The 18,636-nt window shown below is 36.8% G+C and overlaps 1 protein-coding gene and 2 pseudogenes across 3 annotated transcripts in view; 1 reads left to right on the forward strand and 2 right to left on the reverse strand.

Annotated features, from left to right (window-relative positions):
* LOC306650413 (zinc finger protein 519-like) overlaps window positions 1–18,636 on the forward strand; it is a 135,635-nt gene that overhangs the window by 91,127 nt on the left and 25,872 nt on the right. The window lies entirely within an intron of this gene.
* On the reverse strand, window positions 12,991–14,036 carry LOC306650247 (transcription factor E2F6-like; annotated as a pseudogene). The gene has a single exon. The product of its transcript is annotated as a transcription factor E2F6-like (transcript).
* LOC306650455 (dnaJ homolog subfamily B member 6-like) lies at window positions 17,081–17,944 on the reverse strand (annotated as a pseudogene). Its single transcript has 2 exons — window positions 17,368–17,944; window positions 17,081–17,258 (listed from the first exon to the last, which is right to left on the reverse strand). The product of its transcript is annotated as a dnaJ homolog subfamily B member 6-like (transcript).

An 18,636-nucleotide genomic window follows, 5' to 3' on the forward strand; every position in this document is an offset into this window, starting at 1 on the left:
CCCTTTGTCTGTTAGGATCTGCGTGGTCTGGCATCTCTATTTATTTTGAAGGCCACTGGAATACATATTTACATTTGTGAATATCTCTAGGATAAATCATTGCAATATATTAGTATCCTGAAACAGTTTCTCTAATATGATTTAAATATTCATTTAGATTTTCTTCTCAGGATCTTTTATTGATCTGGGTTTTCTGTAATATTCTGTGACATGTAATGAATGTTCCTTATAATTCCAGTTCTTTGTGAGTGCATAGTTATGACTGAAAATTATTATTGTAAAATGGGATTTTTAAAGTAATATGATAATTGATAATTTTATGAATTGAATTTTCTATCATTCTTGTGCCTATGTGTGTGTTCCATTTTTTAGAATAGATTGCCTGTTTACATGTAGTTTTCCTCCCATCAATGAATAATGTGTTTATTTTTGTAACGTATGCATTATGATTGAAAGTAAACTGGCTTTACTTCACAATTTGGATCAATGTAAGTTGAAATATGCATGAACCATGTGCCTATTCTCTTAGAATTACATATTTTATTTGCTTTCATGCATATTGCTCCTGTTTTGTTTATGATTGCATATTGTGTCTTCTTTTCTCTATCTAGGTATTTGTATAGTTTATCTACTTAAAATATGTGGATATATGTACATATACTGAGGTTTGTACCAAGGGGTGCTCTAATCCTTAGTTGCATCTGTAGCCCCACTTTATTTTTATTTTTAAATGATTCTTGCTAAGGTGTTCAAACTGGATTCAAATTTGCAATTCTTCTTCAGCCTTTCGCTCAGCCAGAATTACTAGCATGCTTATCATATTTTTATTGATGAAGACTCTTCTTTTAGGAATGATCTCACTGATAAGTGGATGATGACACTTAATGGGGGGTGGGAGTGGGACAAGAATGGAGGAAGAAGGGACTGTATAGAGGGAAAAGAGAGGTGGGAGGGTGGAGGAAGGAAAAAATAATGGAATGAATCAAATATCATTACTCTGTAAATATATGAATATGCAAATGGTATGCTGTTATTCCATGTATGAACAGAAACAACATGTATCCCATTTGTTTACAATAAAAATAGAATTATAAAAAGGACTCCTCAAAGAAAGCATCAATAGGAGCTGGCGTTGGGCTCGGTGGTAGAGTGCTTGCCTAGGAAGTATGAGGCATGGGCTCAATTATCAGCATCACATAAAAATAAATAAAGTTAAAAAAAAAAAAAACTCTTCTTTTGTCCAGGATAAAGATTTTAGCATTTTAAAGTCAGACTTTCAAATATTTTTACATTTCTGTTTATCTTTTATATATTTTTAAATTTTAAATGCAATGAAACCACATAAAATTAAACCTACTATTTCAATATTTGAAGTATTGTTTAGTAGTTTCTAATTGAGGTTGTTTTGCAACATCCTTCTTGGAAGTTTACATCTCCCAAAATAAAGTTGGATTTCCACACAAAAAACAAGTGCTCCTTTGTCTCCCATCACAAACACCATTCCTTCTGTGCAAAGGGTTTTATTCCTTTAGATGTCTTACATGAGTAGAATCACACAAGATTTGGCTTTTCATGAATGGTTATTTCAGTAAGCATAATGTCTTTAAGATGAATCCTTTTGAAAGTTGGTATGCAATTTCTCATCTTTGTAAAGTTGGAAAACATTTTATAGTTTTTTTTTTTTTTCCAAATTGCCCTCATTCACGCAAATGAAAGGACATTCATTTTTTGCTACCCCTGTTGGCCCTCTTGAATGATTTAATGATTGCAAGTGTGTAACTATGTCTTAAGTCACACATATAAGTGAGGATTGACTCTGTTGTGTTCCATATGGCTATTTTTCTGTGTCCATGTCTATATTAATCTATTGAATACTATAGCTTTTATTCCCTGTTAAATCAGAAAGCATTACTCAAATTTGTTTCTATTTTGAGTAATTTTTTGAACTGTTTATAAGCACTTGTAATTCCACAGGATTTTAAACATAGTCTTTTTGTGTTTGAAAAAAATAATATTGGAATTTTGTTAGCTTGTACCAGGAGGCTGTAGATCATTTGGTTAGTATAGACAATATCTAATTTTATCTTTCATTTCTTGAATGAGCCCATGTTTAAGAGTGCAGCATTACCACACATTTTTGGAGTTTTAAATGCCACTTCCCCTTTTTTAATTATTTTTTTAGCTTTTAATTTTTTTTTGGGGGGGGGAATCACTTAATGGAGTTTATTAAGCAAACAGAGTGTCTCCTTGCAGGGTAAGAGAGAAAATGAGAGGAAAAGAGAAGGGGTGCACTAGAGAGAGTGGAAAAGTGAGAAGGAGAGAGAAAGCAAGTGAGTAGGAGAGAGAGAAAGCAAGAGAAGTGATGGCGGGGAAGCTATGTTTAAGCAGTTGAATTCCATCGGGCTAACAGGGAACCAATAACAGAGAAGGATATTTGCAAGCTGATTGATGAACCAATAGCTAGCTAGGATGGTCACAGACTGACAAGAAGTTGGGAGGTGGGGAAATGGCTGTAACAGAAAGGGTGGGGGAGCAGCTTTGTATTACATTCCCCCATTTCTGTTTTTATAAGAAAATCTTTTGATCTCCAGTTCTTTCCCACCTTATCTCTCCATCCTGCCTAAGTGTCTAGGGCTGGTTTTGCAGTTGAGATGTAAAAAAAAAAAAAAACTCCCAGGGGCAGTCTTCAACTTCCAGACTTCCAGAAACAGATGCTTTTCATGGGCTTCATTTCCTCAGTTTGACTCATCCCCTATTTCTACACTAACTGCCTGCCCTCAATTCTGGCTTTATTCCCCCCTCTAATTTTAGGAACTTCTTTACTGCTGTAGGAAAAGGTGGTGATGACCTCTCTGGTTTCTTTGAGCTGGAAGGGGGCAGCGTGAGTCAAGCAGTTTGGAGTTCCCTTTTAGAAATTGGGTCAATCGAGGCTTCCATGGTAGAAGTCTGGTTGGGGAAGAGCAGGTTGTAAAGGCATGTAGGGGTAGGTGCTTCATTACAGCCACCTCGAGGGTCCCAGATCAATGGTCACTTCTCAGGTTGGCAGAGGAGTATTTATATTGGCCAATGGGAACCCGCCTAGGGGACTCACCAATCTGAAGTCCGGTGATTCATGCAGAGCAGAGCATCTGGGCAAAATGGAAGGTGAGTCTGTGACCGGGGGGGGCACTGGGGTATCAGATTGGTTGCTTAAGAGACAGTGGAAGAGCCCATCCAAGTCACAGCATCAATGTAAGAAAACCCATGAAAACCAAGCCAGACAAGGGAAGTCACATAAGGGAGTTTATTAAGCAAACAGAGTGTCTCCCTGCAAGGTAAGAGAGAAAATGAGAGGAAAAAAGAAAGGGTGCATGCTAGAGAGAGTGGAAAAGTGAGGAGGAGAGAAAGCAAGTCAGCTTTTAATTTTTTACAGACTACATTTTGATTCATTGTACGCAAATGGGGTACGTAATTTCATTTCTATGGTTGTGCACTATGTAGATTCATACCATTCATTTAATCATACATGTACATAGGGTAATGATGTCTGTCTCATTCCACCATTTTTCATACTTGACTCCCTCTCATTTCCTTCTACATATTCTAAAGTTCCCCCATTATTTTATTCCCTACTCCCCACACCCATTATATATCATTCTCTGCTTATTAGGGAAAACATTCGGCTTTTGGTTTTTTGGGCTTGGCTTATTTCACTCAGCATGATATTCTCCAATTCCATCCATTTATTTGCAAATGCCATAATACTGTTCTTCTTTATGGCTGAATAGTATTCCATTGTGTATATATACTAGAGTTTGTTTATCCATTCATCTGTGGTAGGGCATCTGGGTTGGTTCCACAATCAAGCTATTGTGAACTGAGCTGCTTTAACATTGATGTGGCTGTGTTACTGTAGTTTGCTGAGCTGATCCCCCACATCAATTCCCCTTTTGATTTCTAATTTCCTATAGTATGTGTATAAAGTCATTTAAATATTGTCATTTCTTAAGGTATTTTCTGCTTTTAAGCTGTCCAATCCAGAATGTTTCATGAGCTTTTGAAAAGGTTGGATCTGTAAGTCTAGTTGATTTATACTAGTTCCTGAAGTCTTCTAGTCCCTGTTTCCAATTCTGCCTGGTTTTATTTTCTGTTTCAGTCATTGGAGATTGATGTCTCTAAATATTACTGTGTCACTATTTCTATCAATTCCCTCAAGGTAGCCTCTGTGTATGGAAGTATGATGTGAGTTAAACATGTATTTACTAGTATTTTAAGGTTTTAGAGAGTGGTGTCTTTTATCTTTATATAATATTCTAGTTTGTCTCTTTTCAAAATATTTTCACTTAGAAAGCCTTTTATCTCACATAACTTTTGATTAATTATTTTACATGATTATTGCCATTTCTGATTTCATTTTTTTCTTATTTTCATGTAATATCCTTTTTATCATTTCACTTTTACTAAAATTGGTCATAAATTTAAATAAAATCTCATGTAGAGACCAAACAGGAATTTTGAGATTTAATCCTCTTAGTCATGTTTTGTGTTCTGATTGGTGTTTAATAATAATCCATTTATACTTAAATTACTGAAAATAATGGATATATTATTATTACTTTGTAAGTTGTTTTCTCTAGTTCTTATAATTGTTTTCCCTACTTTTTAATTCATGTTAATTTTTGCTTCATAGTTTTTTATTGTGACATGTTTTCAAGTCTTACCATTTTCTTTTTATATATTTTATTGTTATTATGCCATTAAATTGAGATTGTATTTAACTGTTTAAGTTTAAACTACATTACATATTGATACTAAATTTACTTAAATTCCATATAACAATCAACATCCTTGCATATCTACTTAAAGTTGTCATTCATTTCACAACTATTTTATATTGTATGCTAATTAACAGGTTTAGGAGAGCCTTGCCTTTGTATTTGAAATTCCATAGCAAAATTGTGTTATGTATCATCATTACAGTGTAATGGAGTTCATATTTGTTTGTATTTGTTCTTTTACCAGAAAGTTTTGAGATTTCAATTGATTTGTGTTGTGAAGATTTATTTCACATTCAGTTGAAAGGATTCTCTATAGAATTTCTTGTAGGACAGGTATAGAAGTCAGAAACTTTTTTTGCATTTGTGTATCTTGATATGCTTTCTTTTCCTTGACTATTGAAAAACAGTGTTTTTGGATACAGTATTTATGGATGTCAGATTTTTTCTTTTGTATTTTTTTCATTCATTGGATTATGTATTCCAATTCTTTCCTGGAAGTCTTCCAGTAAAAAATCAACTAATAATTATATAGACGTCCTTGTAAGTGATTCATCTCTTTTCTTTTCGCTTGTTTCTTTGGTATTTGCACAATCACAGAGGGCTGGGGACTCGAACCTGGGTCTCCAGATGAGAGTCAGGCACTCTACGAGATGAGCTATATGGCCAGCACTACATCTCTTATCTTTTGATCATCTCAAAATTTGTATGTGAATTTTGAAACTTGATTATATATGCTTTATTTTCAATGTTTTTGTACTAATCTTTGGAAATGATTGTGCTTCTGAATGTTTGATAGCTTTCCTTTTTCACATTTTCAATTTCTCTGACCTTATTTCTTAAGGAACATTTTATGTACATAATTTCTGCTGATTTCTATTAGTAACATTTTTCTCTCAATCTCATTTACTTTACTTCTTTTTTTATTTTTATTTTTAATTTTTATTAATTTTTTATAATTTTTACTGACTGCATTTTGATTCTTTGTACACAAGTATGGTACATCTTTTTCTTTTTGTTCGTGCACAATGTAGATTTATACCATTGGTGTAATCATATCTGTACATAAGATTGTGATGTCTGTCTCATTCCATCATTTTTCATACCCCCTCTCTCTCATTTCCTTCTACATAATCTAATGTTCCTCTATTCTTCTGTCACCCCCCTCCTGCCCAAACCCATTACATATCATCATCCCTAATCAGGGAAAACATTCAGCCTTTGGTTTTTTGGGATTGCCTTATTTCACCTGGCATGATATTCTCCAATTCCATCCATTTATTTGTAAATGCCATAATATTATTCTTCCTTATGGCTGAATAATATTCTATTATCTATATATGTTACAATATCTTTATCCATTAATCTGTTGAAGAGCATCTAGGTTATTTTGACAATCTAGCTATTGAGCTGCTATAAATATTGATGTAGCTGTCTTACTGTAGTATGCTAATTTTATTTTTTTATTTTTTATTTATTTATTTATTTATTTTAATAAAAAATCATAAAATTCACATAGGGCAAGGTTGTTTGATTCATTCTGTTATTTTTTTCCCTTCCCCCATCCCTCCCACCCCTCTTTCCCCTCTATACAGTCCTTATTTCCTCCATTCTTACCACCCTCCTTATCCCTAACCTTAAACCTAAACCTAACCCTAATGCTAAACCCTCCTACCCTCTCATATGTCCTCATCCACTTATCAGTGAGATCATTCATCCTTTAGTTTTTTGAGATTGGCTTATCTCACTTAGCATGATATCCTCCAATTTCATCCATTTGCCTGCAAATGCCATAATTTTATCATTCTTCATGTTGGAGTAATATTCCATTGTATATATATATGCCACAGTTTCTTTATCCATTCATCCATTGAAGGGCATCTAGGTTGGTTCCACAATCTGGCTATAGTGAATTGAGCAGCTATGAATATTGATGTGGCTGCATCTCTGTAGTATGCTGATTTTAAGTCCTTCGGGTATAAGCCAAGGAGTGGGATACCTGGGTCAAATTGTGGTTCCATTGCAAGATTTCTAAGGAATCTCCATACTGCTTTCCAGAGTAGCTGCACTAATTTGCAACCCCACCAGCAATGTATGAGTGTATCTTTTTCCCCACATCCTCTCCAACACCTATTGTTGCTTGTGTTCTTGATAATCGCCATTCTAATTGATGTGAGATGGAATCTTAGTGTAGTTTTGATTTGCATTTCTCTTATTACTAGAGATGTTGAACATTTTTTCATATATATGTTGATTGCTTGTACATCTTCTGTGAAGTGTCTGTTCATTTCCTTAGTCCATTTGTTGTTTGGGTTATTTGTATTCTTGGTGTAGAGTTTTTTGAGTTCTTTATAGATTCTGGAAATTAGTGCTCTATCTGCAGTATGAGTGGAAAAGATATTCTCCCACTGTGTAGGCTCTCTCTTCACATTACTGATAGTTTCCTTTGCTGAGAGAAAGCTTTTTAGTTTGAATCTATCCCAGTGGCTGATTCTTGCTTTTATTTCTTGTGCTATGGGAGTCCTGTTAAGGAAGTCTAATCCTAAGCCAACAAGGTGAAGATTTGGACCTACTTTTTCTTCTATAAGATGCAGGGTCTCTGGTCTGATTCCGAGGTCCTTGATCCATTGTGAGTTGAGTTTTGTGCAGGGTGAGAGATAGGGGTTTAGTTTCATTCTGTTGCATATGGATTTCCAGTTTTCCCAGCACCATTTGTTGAAGAGGCTATCTTTTCTCCATTGCATATTTTTGGCACCTTTGTCCAGTATGAGAAAATTGTATTTATTTGGGTTTGTATCCATGTCCTCTATTCTGTACCATTGATCTACCTGTCTATTTTGGTACCAATACCATGCCATTTTTGTTACTATTGCTTTGTAATAGAGTTGAAGATCTGGTATTGAGATACCCCCTGCTTCGCTCTTTCTACTGAGGATTGCTTTCGCTATTCTGGGTTTCTTATTCTTCCAGATGAATTTCATAATTGCTTGCTCTGTTTCCGTAAGGTACACCATTGGGATTTTAATTGAAATTGCATTGAATCTGTATAGCATTTTGGGTAGTATGGCCATTTTGACAACATTAATTCTGCCTATCCAAGAACATGGGAGATCTTTCCATCTTCTAAGGTTTTCTTTAATTTCTTTCTTTAGTGTTCTGTAGTTCTCATTGTAGAGGTCTTTCACCTCTTTTGTGAGATTGATTCCCAAGTATTTTATTTTTTTCCATGCTATTGTGAATGGGGTAGTTTTCTTAATTTCTCTTTCTGAAGATTCATCACTTATGTATAAAAATACATTGGACTTATGAACATTGATCTCATATCCTGCTACTTTACTGAATTCACTTATGAGTTCTAAGAGCTTTCTGGTGGAATTTCCAGGTTCCTCTAAATATATAATCATGTCATCAGCGAACAGGGATAGTTTGAGTTCCTATTTTCCAATTCGTATCCCTTTAATTTCTTTGGTTTGTCTAATTTCTCTGGCTAAAGTCTTAAGAACAATATTGAATACAAGTGGTGAAAGAGGGCATCCCTGTCTTGTTCCAGTTTTTAGGGGGAATGCTTTCAGTTTTTCACCATTTAGAATGATATTAGCCATGGGCGTAGCGTAGATGGCCTTTACAATGTTAAGGAATATTCCCACTACCCCAATTTTCTCTAGTGTTTTGAGCATGAAGGGATGCTGTATTTTATCAATTGCTTTTTCTGCATCTATTGAAATAATCATGTGATTCTTAACTTTTAGTCTTTTGATATGGTGAATGACATTTATTGATTTTCAGATGTTGAACCAACCTTGCATCCCTGGCATAAAACCCACTTGATTGTGGTGCACTATCTTTTTAATATATTTTTGAATGTGATTTGCTAAAATTTTGTTGAGGATTTTTGCATTGATGTTCATTAAGGATATTGGTCTGAAATTTTCTTTCCATGGTGTGTCTCTGTCTGGTTTAGGTATCAGGGTGATATTGGCTTTATAGAATGGTTTTGAGAGGGTTCCCTCCTCTTCTATATTATGGAATACTTTGAGAAATATTGGAATGAGCTCTTCTTTAAAGGTTTTGTAGAACTCAGCTCAGAACCCATCTGGTCCTGAACTTTTCTTTGTTTGTAGTCTTTTGATGACCTCTTGTATTTCATTGCTTGAAATTGATTTATTTAAGTTGTGTATGTCCTCCTTGTTCAGTTTAGGTAATTCATATGTCTCTAGAAACTTGTTGCTGTCTTCGAGGTTTTCTGTTTTGTTGGAGTATAGATTTTCAAAATAGCCTCTAATTATGTTTTGTATTTCACTCATGTCCCTTGTGATATTTCCTTGTTCATTCCGAATTTTAGTAATTTGAGTTTTCTCCCTCTTTCTCTTTGCTAGTGTGGCTAACAGTTTATCAATTTTGTTTATTTTTTCGAAGAACCAACTATTTATTTTGTTAATTTTTCCTATTGTTTCTTTTGTTTCAATTTCGTTGATTTGGGCTCTGATTTTAACTGTTTCCTGTCTTCTACTTCTTTTGGTGTTGGTCTGCTCTTCTTTTTCTAGGGCTTTAGGCTGTAGTGTTAATTCGTTTATTTGTTGATTTTGACTTCTTTTTTGAATGCACCCCATGAAATAAATCTTTTTCTAAGTACTGCTTTCATAGTGTCCCATAGATTTTGATATGATGTGTCTTTGTTCTCGTTTACTTCTAAAAAGTTTTTATATCCCTCCTGATGTCTTCTGTTATCCATTCATCATATAATAGTTTATTATTTAATCTCTAGGTATTGGAGAAGTTTCTGTTTTTTATTCTGTCATTTATTTCTAATTTCAATCCATTATGATCTGATAGAGTACAAGGTAGTATCTCTATCTTCTTGTATTTGCTAACAGTAGCTTTGTGGCATAAAACATGGTCTATTTTAGAGAAGGATCCATGTACTGCTGAGAAGAAAGTGTATTCATTCTTTGTTGGATGGTATATTCTATATAAGTCAGTTAAGTCTAAATTGTTGATTGTTTTATTGAGATCTATGGTTTCTTTATTCAACTTTTGTTTGGACGATCTATCCAGCGGTGAGAGAGGTGTATTAAAATCGCCTAGAATTATTGTGTTGTGGTCTATTTGATTTCTGGAATTGAGAAGGATTTGTTTGATGTTCATGGATGAGCCAATGTTCAGGGCATACATGTTTATGACTGTTATGTCTTGCTGATTTATGCTTCCCTTAAGCAGTATGTAATGTCCTTCTTTGTCCCTTCAGACTAGTTTTGGTTTGAATTCCACATTATCTGAAATGAGGATGGATACTCCAGTTTTTTTGCTGTGTCCGTGTGCATGGTATGGTTTTTCCCATCCTTTCACTTTTAGTTTACTATGGAGTTTTTAACTTGGTATATTGTTTCCTTCATTTCAAGGTTTTCTGTTTGGTTTTTCTTCAATATCTCTAACTCTTTATTGAAATGATCTCTTGCTTCCCATATTTGCTCCTTTAACTGTTGATTGGTGTGATCATTTAATGCCTGCATTTGCTCTTTCATCTCCTCTTTCAATGCCTGCATTTGCTGTGTCATGTCCTCATTTGCTTCCCTGATTGTTTTAATTATGTACATTCTGAACTCCCTTTCTGACATTTCTTCTGCTGTGCTGTCATTGGGTTTTATTGATATAGTATCTAGGTTTGTTTGGGACATTTTCTTCTCTTGTTTTCTCATATTTGTCAGATGTCAGTGGGACTTTGGGATATTGCAGAATTCTTCTCTTGGCTTATAGTGTCCCTGTAGATTTCCAGTGTATCACCTTCCTGCTTTAAGTAGCCTGAAGTCTTGGAGTAACTTGATAATGCAGTGCTTCCAAGGAACACTGCCCCTAGCCCGCTACTGGTTCCAGGACTTAGAGCTGGCTCTGTGTGGAAAGGCTCTCACTGGGGGGTCTGCTCCGAGAAGCTAGCCTGGAAAGGCGCTTCCCACAAGAGGGGGCTGGGCTGCGGGCTGCTTGGGGAATTCCCTGGCTGCCCTGTCCTGGTCTCTGAAGCAACCTGTGGGCAGGAACTCGCCGCCCTGGTTCTGGGACTTGAAGCTTGGTTCTGTGCAGGCAGGCTCTCACTAGGGAGCCTGCTCTGAGATGCTGGAGAATCTGGCCCTGTGGGAGGAGCCCACTGCTGGAGTGTGCAAGGCTGCCTGGGGAAGACTCTATCTGCTCTGTCCTACTCTAATAATCCACCCGAATCCTGGCCTGCCTCCGGGGCCGAGCTTCACCGGGTGGGAGATACTTACCCTGAGGCTTTATTTTAGTTCGAGTCTCTCAATGCCTCCCCTTCTTGAATCCTGGTTTCTGGAGTGACTGGAGATGCAGTCACCCTCTAGTCTGCCATCTTGGATCATCCCATGGAAAAAACCTCTATTTTTTTATTTATTCTTTCTTTTTGGAGTGGCGGAGCTACTTCATTTATGTAACACATTTACAGTTCACATAAGATTTTTGCTGACATGATTTCACTTTTCCCTCAGAACAATGTATAAGGCAGAACCTTAATCACATTTCACAAGTCAGGAATTTCTGCTTACCTTTGGCAATGCATCCTTGGTTTGGGACACTATCTCCTTTAGGTTTTTCCCCCATTGTTTTGTCAGGAAAGGCTCCTTCTTCTGTATTCCCCTTAAAATAGCTATTCTTGGGTCTCTCCTCTTCTACTTTCTTCTTAGATGCCCTCTTCTACTCTCATTAGTAAAAGATCACACATCAACTAATATCTGCCCGATGTGCTACACAAAGAGCAACTGACCTACATGCTTCCTACTTCCTGCCTGGGCTCTCACTTTCACATCCAAACTTAGTTTTTATCCCACCCTTGCTATTCCTCCAACAAGCCCAGTGACCACTGCCCCCTGTAGCTTTTCTTTAGCTTATTTCAAAAGACAACTTTTTGTCTAAAACAGAAAGGGATGCCTCAAGGATAACCATCCCATTTACTAGCAGTCCCCAAGCATAAAGAAATTAAAAAGCAGGGACTGTGGGGGAGGAGCTGGTGTCCAGCAGAGGACAGGACTGGGAAAAGCTACTGAGCTCAGAATATGTGAATCCATTATTTTGTAAGATTTTGATTTTGGATCCGCACCATAAGTCTTTTTATACAAGGTCTTAATTTTAAGTTGCTTCGAATTTTTCATTGAAAGCAAGAGTGGCTTCAAATGATGTTCACAAGAAACCTGTGTGGCAGACAAGCCAGGTTTTATCAGTCTCCTTCTGCAGTCATGCACTCCCTGATCTGTCCGACACTCACTGAACACTCCCAGTGGGCCAGGCACGGTGCAAGCTGCTGGGATATAACAATGATCATGACAAAGTCCCTCAAGGCATCACAGTCTAATGGTACCCTACTGAGTAAACTGAGGCACAGAGTGGTAAATGACTTACCCACTGAGGTAGAAATAGCTAGGTCTTGGGAAGGGGGGACAAGAGCTGGAGAGAAGGCAGGGTACAACTCATGGTAAATAAAACCCCTCCGACTCAGGAGGAAGGCTGCACACAGACACATATTACAAAATATGCTCACAAAAACTTAACACAGTTTCCAATTTCACATGACTGAATTCATGTCTCGGTGAATTAGGCTACTCCACGATGGCATTTCTATACTTTTCCCCAAGGATCTGGGGCATGCCACCAATCTGCTGGGACACAATAACTCTTTAGGCAGCTCAACATCAAGAAGCATCAGACTCCAATTTTAGTGCTAGGAACCACATTAAAATACTTGAATTAGCATTATGAACTTAAATGTATAGCACACTGTGATACTTCTACATGTAGAAGTTTGGAAAAACTCTCCTCTAACCCTTATCCAGAGGATTCTAATAAGTTATAGGTTCCAAAGAAATTAGAGCATCTGTCACTTTTCATATATACATTATTTTGGCTGTACAAGGGTGAAAAGTGTCACTTAGACATATTTCATAAGTAATCTAAACATTGTGCAGATATATACAAAAACATCACATTTAGATCTGTGTTTACACCTAGCCAATGTACAACACTTAACTGCAAATGTGAACCAGTGTAAGGCAATTATTTTTTGTGATATACCACATGATCCTTTAAGGAAGGCAGAGTCCACAAAGAACTGTCCGTGCCAGGCCTGACCGTCTGTTTCATGATACTCTTTGTGATGAAGTTATTTTAGGAAGTGAAATGTCCATTTCACTGACAAAATGCAGTGAACAATCATTAAAAAAATTGTTTTTGAATGCAAAAACCATAATTACCCAGTAATCTAATAGGGGAGCTACTCGAAGACACTACTGGCCTTAATGCTGCTACTGACTGATAATGAGAGCACTTCCTGGGAGACTTATTGCTCTGAAATTCAAATTGGTGCATAATTCATCCATGCAGGATGTTCCAAAATGAAAAGGAAAAAAAACTTTCAATCCATCAATCCTCAAATGCTATCAGTTGTTCACTTCAAGCACATCTTCACTTTGCTGAGGAGGATTTTCTCCTTTCTCTGGGTGTTCTGGATGCTTGCTTTTAAATGAAGAGGTCCCTACCCTGTCTGATGTTTTTCTATTTGAATGGTTCTCCTCTACTTCACACAAATACACACCAATGGGTCCTCTGGTGCTCCTTATGTGTACCTGGATAGAGTCTTCTTTGGGAGCTGGAACATCCAACCTGGTTTCCTCTGGAGGTTTAACTGCAATAACAATCTGTTCATGAAAGGCTTGAACGCTATGAATATCTTGATACGTCACATATGCCAGTCTTTCATTTTCTTTATCATCTGTTAATTCAAATAACTGTTGAGCGCGATCCTTGATTAACTCATCCAAAGCATCTTCCATTGCTGATAAGTCTGAAAGTTCCTCTTGCAACTTCTTTTGTTGGGGCACTGCTCCAAAATTGTTAATATAAGATCCTATCTATGGAATATGGTTCTTAGATTTTTTTTTTCAATGAGGTCAATTCCATCTAGGACATTGATAATGTCATAGACCCTCCGTTTTCGTACTCCCAGTTTTGTTGCAACCTTGTTTAAGTTGAGAATGCCCCCAGGGGCAGATCTGACGAGATCCATAAATTTTCTAGTTAAATAAACCAGTGATACATCAAAAGGAGGTCTCTTCACTTTTAGAGCTTTTCTCATGGACACATATTGTACATTATCTTCTAAATTAATTCTTATTTTCGATGGCAGCAGGCTTTCCACATTGATGGGATCGAGGCAGTGGCGGTGCACCGTCTCCTCCGCAGGGTCCACAAAAAGGCTGGGCAGTCTTCTCCCCGCCGCTGCTGACTCATGCTGCCGAGCGGGAGGCCCGCACCCCTCGCACCGCAAGCGCTCCAGCCTTCTGCGGCAGGCTTGAGCGCCACCCCCGACTTGCCGGCTTCTCGGTGCCCGGCGCGGAGCAGGCCCCCTGCTTGCGCGGGGAGCGCTGCGTGGCTCAGCCGCCCCGCCCGCCTGTGAGCTCCCGCCACCGGCCCGAGGGGAGGAGGGTGACCCTCGGTGATCAGGACGCCGGCCGACCATCTTCCCGCATCTAGTACGCTAATTTTAAATCATTTGGGTATAAACCAAAGAGTGGGGTAACTGGCTCAAAAGCTAAGTCCATTCCAATTTGAAACAACACCAGCAATGTAGAAGTGTGCTTCTTTCCTCAAATCTAGGCCAACTTGTATTTTTATTTGTAGTTTTGATAGTAGCCATTCTATTTAGAGTCAGATAAAATTGTAGAGTTGTTTTTATTTTCATTTACTTTAATTCTTGATCAGCACATTGAATATCACAAAAGTGGTTATTTAGTCTTGTTTGGTAAATTCATAACTTTCACATTCTTATTGTCTTTTCCTAATTGTTTTCTATTGTTTCTTTGATTGATCCAAGTCTCCTTTTTTGTTTCTGTGCTACAATTTCCACTGAGATTTTTCTACTTAAAAACAAGCTTACAGTAGATGCTTATAGTTATTTTGAAAATGTTCAGAAGTTACTAAATAAATAAAAATGGGTCAGGTAAAAAGACACATGCCTGGAATCCCAGTTAAGTGGGAATCTGAGGCAGAATGACTGCAAGTTTCTTGGTGAAATCCTGTCTCGAAAGTAAACAATCTAGAAAAGGCCTGGGGAGACTGGTTGAAGCTCAGTACTAGAGCAGTTTCCTACCATGTGTGATCTTGTGATTTTATCCTCAACACCCCATGAAATCTAAAAATAAAAATTTTAAAAAGTAAGAGGCACTGGGGAAGTTTCTAAGTGGAAACCTGCCCCTGTATTCAATCCCAATTACTCTCCCCCCATAAAAGAAAAGAAGAGGGAAAAATTAAGGTAGAAAATCAATTGTTACATCACTTGACTCATATGAAATCTGAACAAGTTGAGTTTAGGATCTATAATTTGGTAGATATTACAGGTAATATCAGTGAAAGATTTTATTTTATTTTATTTTATTTTTCTGTGGTGCTGGGGATGTAACCCAGGGCCTTTTGGTTGCAAGGCAAGCACTCTACCAACTGAGCTATATCCCCAGCCCTGGAGATTTTATTTTAATGGACAAAAGTCAAGTGTGCTGTAGAACATAGTGGGTGTAGTTTATTATATTATTCTTTTTCTCTTGTATTGGGAATTGAGCCCAGTGGACTTTACCACTGGTCAATACCATTAGCTTTTTTTCTTTTTTGTTTTTTAGTTAGAGTCTTGCTAAATTGCTGAGGTTGGTCTTGAATAGGCACCCCTTCTGTCTCAGCCTCCTGAGTCACTGGGATTAAAATTGTGTGCCAGCCACCATGCCTGGCTAGTATATTGTATTCCTTATTTTTTTAAAGAATCTATAAATATTTTATTGGTGGTTTTACTTAATACTGAATGCAGAGAATACAAAGAAATCAGCACTTAAAAAGAAACATTTATCTTTAAAATGTGTAATATATTTATATATATTGATGAGTTTTGTATGTTTACAATTACAAAAAAAATTAAAACTTTCATTCTGAATATACTTTGAATTTGAGGTTTTTTTTTTTTTTTTGCTGTAGTTATACCAATTATGATTAATTTTGTTGGTATCTAACCTAATAGGAAGAATTTGCAAGATGATCCTGAAACAAAACAGTAAATTAGAAATTTTAAAACAGATTTTTAGGGGAGGATAAAGCCACACAAAAGAAAAAAGTTTCAATACCAGATATATAAATACAAAGGAGGACATGTCATGGAGCAAAAAGTGTCTCAAGTACCAATTTTACTCTACCTGTGATTTCTAATTCTACCAGCAATTCAACTAGCAGTAACTTAGATGCTGTTGTTCTAGAAAATAAACCATTAATTCTTTCACTACAATTTACAGACTTCACTCAATGAACAATTACTAAGCATTCAGATTCTTTTGTATTAACAGAAGAAATGATTTATACATACAGAAACATTAACAAAAGAGGTCTTCAAACACACTGCTGAAACCTGCAATATAGTTTGGGGGCCAGATTTCAATGTACACAATATTATGAGTCATAAAATGCTTATGACAGTACAGTACGGCTGAGTGCTGTTAACTGAGTACTCCATCTGTTCCTACGTGGATGGGACTGTAACGACAACTCTGCCAGGTCTCTAAACAGGATTGTCCATTAAATAATTATGATACAACTGTGATCCACAGCTAGCTTATAGAACTGATGTTTCCACTCTAATAGCACTACAGAATTCTTTATTTTTTACTTTTTAGTTGTAGATGGACACAACATCTTTATTTTTCTTTTTTTTTTTTTTAAGGCAGATTACAAAGATGCAGTTTGCCAGCTTTTTTAAATCTAAGGTTGACATTACATATTTAAACAATTGTCAAAACATTACTAAGTTGCCAGCATTCATGCACATCTAGAAAACATCCTTAAATTTATATTAAACCAGAAATGTGTTACCATTAATGCATTAATATCTTTCATTACTAAATATTGGAAAAAAAAAAAAAGTTATTTCTACAGGAGACCCATCCTGACAATGTTAGCTCACAGTAGTCTGACACTACTTGGCTCACATGTCAAACACAATGAAAAGCAGATCCATGCTGGTGTTCGAATACAATCTTGTCCTAGCACTACTCAAAGTCAAGGCTTACCTTGGATTATGTTTAATAAAAAAGCAAAGTGCATACAGAGATTACAACAATTTTAAAGACAAAAGAAAATGGTCCTATTATGTGGGCCCAACAATAAACTCAAAAGTCTATGACAAATAGGGGCTCCCATGAGCTGTTCATAAATACTTTAGATTAGGTACAATTATACTGAAAGTTGAGTTAGCCTGAAATCTTCAAAAAAAAATGTTCCTGCTAATCCTCAAATGGTGCTTGTTATAGTTTAACATTTCTGTTAAATGCGTGTGTTGAATTGTTATCCAAGCGTAGCACCTGCTCCTTACCATTTATCATTAAGGACTTTAACTGGCCATCTACTTCAACTTCTACTCTTTCTTGACCATTCTTGACAATTCTTTTTGTAGTGATTTTTCTGCCATTTACTATTTTGGTTGATATAGATTTTTTTTTTTTTTTTTTTTTTTTTGGCGGTGCTGGGGATTAGAACTCAGGGCCTTGTGCTTGCGAGGCAAGCACTCTACCGACTGAGCTATCTCCCCAGCCCGGTTGATATAGATTTGAAGTTACCCATTCTGCTGCCACCAATTGATGTAGAAGAGAATGAAGTAAGGCCACCATGACCTAGTGACCCAAATGATGTAAATTCTATATCAAATGAAGAAAATCCACCTCCAAGTGATGGAAATCCACTGAAAGCAGAGAAAAATGAGCCTGCACCTCGGTTTCTGCTTCCTTGGGGACCCCTTCGGTTCCCAAAAAAGTCTTCAAATGGATCTTCGAAGAAGTCGAATGAAAATGGGTCCCTTCCACCAAAAAATTCTCTGAAGACATCATCTGGGTTCTGGATCGTGAAGCCAAACTCAAAAGGACTGTCAAAATGACTTCCACCTCCACCTCCACCATTTAAGCCTTCTTTGCCATACTTCTCATAGATGTCCCACTTTTTAGCATCTGATAACACCTCATATGCTTCAGCTACTTGTTTGAATTTTCTCTCTGCTTCTTTATTCTCAGGATTTTGTCTGGATGCCACTTTAGTGCCAGTTTCTGATATGCCTTTTTGATATCCTCGGGAAAGGCATGGCTCTACATGCCTAGAACTTCACAGTAATCCACCATGTTTTAACAGATTTTTGGAACAAATCCGAAGACACGGTGGATGGATGGGACAGGGTGGGCTGCTGGGTGTTTGTGGTCCAGCATGGCGTAGCTGGTGGCCAACATCTTTATTTATTTTTATGTGGTGCTGAGGACTGAACACAGTGCCTTGCATGTGCAAGGAAATTGCTCTACCACTGAGCTACCATCCCAGCCCAGCACTGCAGAATTCTAGTGACATTAAATATTAGAATTATTTCTCCCTGCTAACTATTCAGCAGAAAAAGAGTTTTCTGACTGCATTTTTGAGGAACAGAACACCTCTAAAATACACACAATGGGTAAGTAGAAAGTGAGCAATGTGGACTCCTGAAGCTGATTTTTCACAGACACTAACAAGCAAAGCAGTTTGCAAAAAATTAAAATCACTGTAAAGATTAAAGCAATCGGTTCTGAAGAAAGTGTAGCTCATTTTGAAAGTTTTCTGTGGTTTGTGATTAGAATTCAAACTGTTAAAATAAACAGATTCTAGCAATATTTATGTGCCATACAGGATTTTAACAATGTACTCTAAGTTCAAAGGTTTTGCCCTCTCCCCAGAGAAAGTTAAAAAAAAAAAAAAAGAAGCTCTTGCAAAAATAAATAAAACTAAAGCCACCACCCCAAACATTCATAAATGGAAGACTTTTTCCTTTTTGAATACTTCAATTGGT

This window comes from Sciurus vulgaris (assembly GCF_902686455.1).
Source record: "Sciurus vulgaris genome assembly, chromosome: 19".
Taxonomy (NCBI): domain Eukaryota; kingdom Metazoa; phylum Chordata; class Mammalia; order Rodentia; family Sciuridae; genus Sciurus; species Sciurus vulgaris.